The following is a 6,000-nucleotide window of genomic DNA, read 5'->3' as shown; positions in this document are numbered from 1 at the left end:
CTCATTTGATATTGCAATCTTGCCTAAACCTTTCACCTTGCCTTGGTTCCCATCACCGAATATGATTGAATCTTGGGAATCCTTATTCTTGACGTAGGAGGTGAACACCTTCTTTTCCCCCGTCATATGGTTCGTGCATCCGCTGTCGATAATCCAGCTTGAACCCCCGGATGCATAAACCTGCAAGGCAAATTTAGGCTTGGGTCTTAGGTACCCAACTCTTGTTGGGTCCTACAAGGTTAGTCACAATTGTCTTAGGGACCCAAATGCAAGTTTTATCACCCTTGCATTTTGCCCCTAATTTCCTAGCAACTATCTTCCTATCCTTTCTACAAATAGCAAAGGAAGCATTTAAAGCATGATAAATTGTAGAGGGTCCATTCATAACTTTCCTAGGAACATGAACAATATTCTTTCTAGGCACATGATGAATATTTTTCCTAGGCATATCTCTATCATGCATATAAGAAGAACTGGGAGCAAACATAGCATAAGAGTCATAGGCATGTGAATCAAAAGCATTGCAACTCCTATGAGACTGTCTTCTATCATTGTACATAAAAGCATGGTTCTTTTTAGTACTACTTGCCATAGGGGCCTTCCCTTTCTCCTTGGCGGAGATGGGAGCCTTATGGCTTGTTAAGTTCTTGGCTTCCCTCTTGAAGCCAAGCCCATCCTTAATTGAGGGGTGTCTACCAATCATGTAGGCATCCCTAGCAAATTTTAGTTTATCAAAATCACTTTTGCTAGCCTTAAGTTGGGCATTAAGACTAGCCATTTCATCATTTAACTTGGCAATAGAAGCTATGTGTTCACTACAAGCATCAATGTCAAAATCTTTACATCTATTGCAAATAACAACATTTTCTACACAAGTTGTTGATTTACCAGCTATTTCTAACTTAGCATTCAAATCATCATTAATGCTCCTTAAGCTAGAAATCGTCTCATAGCAAGAAGATAATTCACAAGAAAGCATTTCATTTCTCTTAACTTCTAAGGCATGAGATTTTTGTGCTTCTACAAATTTGTCATGTTCTTCATACAATAAGTCCTCTTGTTTTTCTAAAAGCCTATTCTTATCATTCAAGGCATCAATCAATTCATTAATTTTATCTACCTTGGTTCTATCTAGGCCCTTAAATAAACATGAATAATCTATTTCATCCTCATCACTAGATTCGTCCTCACTTGAAGAAGCATAAGTAGAGTTTCGAGTACATACCTTCTTCTCCCTTGCCATAAGGCATGTGTGACGCTCGTTGGGGAAGAGGGATGACTTGTTGAAGGCGGTGGCGGCGAGTCCTTCATTGTCGGAGTCGGACGAGGAGCAATCCGAATCCCACTCCTTGCCAAGATGTGCCTCGCCCTTTGCCTTCTTATAGTTCTTCTTTTTCTCCCTCTTGTTCCCTTGATCCTGATCACTATCATTGTCGGGACAGTTAGCAATAAAATGACCAAGCTTACCACATTTGAAGCATGAGCGCTTCCCCTTTGTTTTGGTCTTGCTTGGCTGCCCCTTGCGACCTTTTAGCGCCGTCTTGAATCTCTTGATGATGAGAGCCATCTCTTCATCATTAAGTCCGGCCGCCTCAATTTGTGCCACCTTGCTAGGTAGCGTCTCCTTGCTTCTTGTTGCCTTGAGAGCAAGAGGTTGAGGCTCATTGATTGGACCATTCAATGCGTCGTCCACGTATCTTGCTTCCTTGATCATCATTTGCCCGCTCACGAACTTTCCAAGTATCTCCTCGGGCGTCATCTTGGTGTACCTAGGATTCTCACGAATATTGTTTACAAGATGAGGATCAAGGACAGTAAAAGACCTTAGCATTAGGCGGACGACGTCGTGGTCCGTCCATCGCGTGCTTCCATAGCTTCTTATCTTGTTGACAAGGGTCTTGAGCTGGTTGTACGTTTGGGTTGGCTCTTCTCCCCTTATCATAGCGAATCTCCCAAGTTCGCCCTCCACCAACTCCATCTTGGTGAGCATTGTGACGTCATTCCCCTCATGAGAGATCTTGAGGGTGTCCCAAATTTGCTTGGCGTTATCCAAGCCGCTCACTTTGTGGTATTCATCCCTGCACAATGAAGCTAGAAGAACAGTAGTAGCTTGTGCATTTTTATGAATTTGCTCATTAATGAACATGGGACTATCCGTACTATCAAAGTGCATTCCACTCTCTACAATCTCCCATATACTAGGATGGAGAGAGAACAAGTGACTACGCATTTTGTGACTCCAAAATCCGTAGTCCTCTCCATCAAAATGAGGAGGTTTACCAAGTGGAATATATAATAAATGAGCATTTGTACTTTGAGGAATACGAGAGTAATCAAAAGAAAAGTTCGAATTGACCGTTTTCTTTTTCTCGTAGTCGTCGTCGTCCTTTTGGGAAGAAGAAGATTCGTCGCTGTCATAGTAGACGATCTCCTTGATGCGCCTTGTCTTCTTCTTCTTCCCGTCTTTGCGCTTGTGGCCCGAGCCCGAGTCGGTAGGCTTGTCATCCTTTGGCTCGTTGAAGATAGACTCCTTCTCGTTGTTGTTGACCACCATCCCCTTTCCCTTAGGATCCATCTCTTCGGGCGATTAGTCCCTTCTTGAAGAGAACGGCTCCGATACCAATTGAGAGCACCTAGAGGGGGGGTGAATAGGTGATCCTGTAACACTTAAAACTTAGGCCACAAAAACTTGGTTAAGTGTTAGCACAATAACCGCCAAGTGGCTAGAGAGGAATCTTCAACAAAACACAATAACCAACAAGATCAATCACAGAGATGGCACGGTGGTTATCCCGTGGTTCGGCCAAGACCAACGCTTGCCTACTCCACGTTGTGGCGTCCCAACGGACGAGGGTTGCAATCAACCCCTCTCAAGCGGTCCAAAGACCCACTTGAATACCACGGTGTTTTGCTTGCTTTTTCTCAATCCCGTTTGCGAGGAATCTCCACAACTTGGAGCCTCTCGCCCTTACACTTGAAATTCACAAAGAAGCACAGAGCAAGGGAGGGATTAGCAACACACTCAAGACAAGAAATCACAGCAACACCACGCACACAAGTCGCAACGAGAGCTCACAACACAACTCAATGAGTTCACTACTCAACTAGAGCTCTAATTGCTATCGCAAAGAATCAAAGGCGCGGAATTGATGTCTTGGTGCTTAGAAATGTTGTAAGAATGCTTGGTGTCCTCCTCCATGCGCCTAGGGGTCCCTTTTATAGCCCCAAGGCAGCTAGGAGCCGTTGAGAGCAATCTAGGAAGGCTGATCTTGCCTTCTGTCGACTGGCGCACCGGACAGTCCGGTGCACACCGGACACTGTCCGGTGCCCGATTTCTTTCCAAAAAATGGCGCAGTCGACCGTTGGCAGCCTGAGAGTCGTTGGCGCACCGGACATGTCCGGTGCCCCTTCTAGCCATTGGCTTGGCCACGTGTCCCACGCAGATCGCGCGGCCGACCGTTGGCCCTGCCGACAGTTGGCTCACCGGACAGTCCGGTGCACACCGGACAGTCCGGTGAATTATAGCCGTACGTCGCCGGTGAATTCCCGAGAGCGGCCATTTCGCTCGAGCCAGCCTGGCGCACCGGACACTGTCCGGTGCACCACCGGATAGTCCGGTGAAACCAGACTAAGCAGACTTTGGCTGAACTTGACCATCTCTTCTCCAACTCGATTTTTTCTGTTTCCAGCACTTAGACACAATACATTAGTCCATAAAATAATGTACTAAGTCTGAGAAACATAACTTTATCCTTGATTTGTGCTTTGTCCACCTTTTTACACTTAGGCACTTGTGTTGGACACTAAATCACCAAAATACTTAGAAATGGCCCAAGGGCACATTTCCCTTTCAGCTCGGAGTGGTATTGCTGCTGCGGCCAGGTTCTGGCTGACCCCACTGGAAGCCGGGGGTAGCCTCGCCCTGGCATCTTCGGCGATGCGATGCTGGACGTCCTGGGCCAGATGACGCGCTTCTCCGGCCGGTGCTCGGCCTGCCCACTCCTGCCCGATATTTTGCCGAGCTGCACAAGTTGTCCTGCTTCCTCGTCGAGCCTTGCCTGTTCCTCGCGGATTTGCTCGTGCTGTGCGTCCTGACCCCCCGCAGGGACTGGGACCACAGCTAGCTCCCGAAGGATGTCAACGCGAGGCGCAGGCCTAGGGGGATCACCGTCCTCCGGCATACCAAGATGGTTGCCTTCGTCGAGACCCCCTAGATCGACGTGGAAGCATTCACGACTTGGGCCACAGTCCTCGTCGCCGAGGCTGTGGCTGCTATCGGAGCAATCGGAGAGGCAGTAGTCACATGCGGTCATAAAGTCCCGCATGGCACTGGGGTTATCGAGCCCGAAGAAATCCCAACCAGAGTCGGGCTCGTCATCTTCCTCGGAACCCAGGGGCCCGTAGGTCGAGACGGCCGTCAGTTGGTCCCAGGGTGACCGCATATGATACCCCGGAGGGTTTGAACATGCCTTTACGAAAGCGTCCACCAAAGTGGGGTCGCTTGGTGGGTCGCAGCTGAATCTGAAAGGCATGGGACGGGAAACGGACGGTACCTCTCGATCGACGGGCGGTGACGAAGCCGCGTCGGGGACGGACTGCACCGTTGTCTCAGGTACGAGGCTGACGCCCAGCAAGTCCTTCGCGAGCGTGCTGGCGTCATTCGTCTGCTTGGAGTTGGCGTGTTGCAGGGAAACAGCGCTCGTCTTCGTCTCAGATGCGAGGTCAACACCCGACGTGTCCCCCGTTGGGGCGCCGGTGCTGTCGACTCGCTCGATAGACGACGAGGTGTCGCCTCCTGCTTGGCCATGCCTGCCCCGCCTCCTCCTCCGTCGGCGGGGAAGGTGACGGGACAGACCCGGATGTTGCTCTTCCGCCACGTGGGGAAGACGTCGTCGATTCCGCCGCCGGCGGGTGGGCTGACGGCCGCCATTGTCGTTGTCGCGCGGCGGAGGAAGGAGTATCATGTCGTAGCTGCCGTCGAGGGACATGAACTCAAGACTCCTGAAACAAAGCATCGTCCCGGGTTGGAGAGGTTGCTGGAGACTACCCATCTAGAGCTTGACGGGAAGCTGTTCGTCAACACGCAGCAGGCCCCTACCTGGCGCGCCAACTGTCGGCGTTTCGACCCCGGGGGGTCCCTGGACCGACGAGTAAATTGTCGCCGCGTGTCCTAGCCCAGATGGGTCGGCGCGGGACGGAACACGAAGGGGGGAGAAACAGCAAAGGGGAAACCCGTGGCCTCCGTGTTGTCCTGCGCCCAGGTCGGGTGCGCTTGCAGTAGGGGGTTACAAGCATCCGCGAGGGAGAGAGAGAGACTGTCCGCCAGCCCGTTCTCACGCGCGGCCAACCTTCTCGTACGAGAGCCCTGGTCCTTCCTTTTATAGACGTAAGGAGAGGGCCCAGGTGTACAATGGGGGTGTAGCAATGCGCTAACGTGTCTAGCTGAGAGGAGCCAGAGCCCTAAGTACATGCCGTCGTGGCAGTCGGAGAGGTTTTGGCACCCTGTTCATGTGATGTCGTGGCCGTCGGAGGAGCGCTTGAGCCCTATGGAAGTACAGCTGTCGGGGCTGTCGGATCCTTGCTGACGTCTCCTTGCTTCCGTAAGGGGCTGAGAGCCGCCGTCGTCATGGAGCACGCGGGGTGCCATCATTACTTGTTTACCGGGGCAAGTCAGATGGGACGTCGGTCTTGTTCCCCATAGCCTGAGCTAGCTAGGAGTAGGGTAATGATGGCCCCCCTGTGACGTGGTCGGTCCTAGCCCGAGGTCGGGCGAGGCGGAGGCTTCTCCGAGGTCGAGGTTGAGTCCGAGCCCTGGGGTCGGGCGAGGCGGAGTCCGTCGTCTGGAGTCGAGGCTGAGTCCGAGCCCTGGGGTCAAGCGAGGCGGAGTCCGTCTTCCGGCGTCGAGGCTGAGTCCGAGCCCTGGGGTCGGGCGAGGCGGAGTCCGTCGTCCGGAGTCGAGGCTGAGTCCGAGCCCTGGGGTCGGGCGAGGCAGAGTCCGTC

Source organism: Zea mays, chromosome 10 (genome assembly GCF_902167145.1).
Source record: "Zea mays cultivar B73 chromosome 10, Zm-B73-REFERENCE-NAM-5.0, whole genome shotgun sequence".
Classification (NCBI taxonomy): Eukaryota; Viridiplantae; Streptophyta; class Magnoliopsida; order Poales; family Poaceae; genus Zea; species Zea mays.
This window is presented reverse-complemented; position numbering follows the sequence as displayed.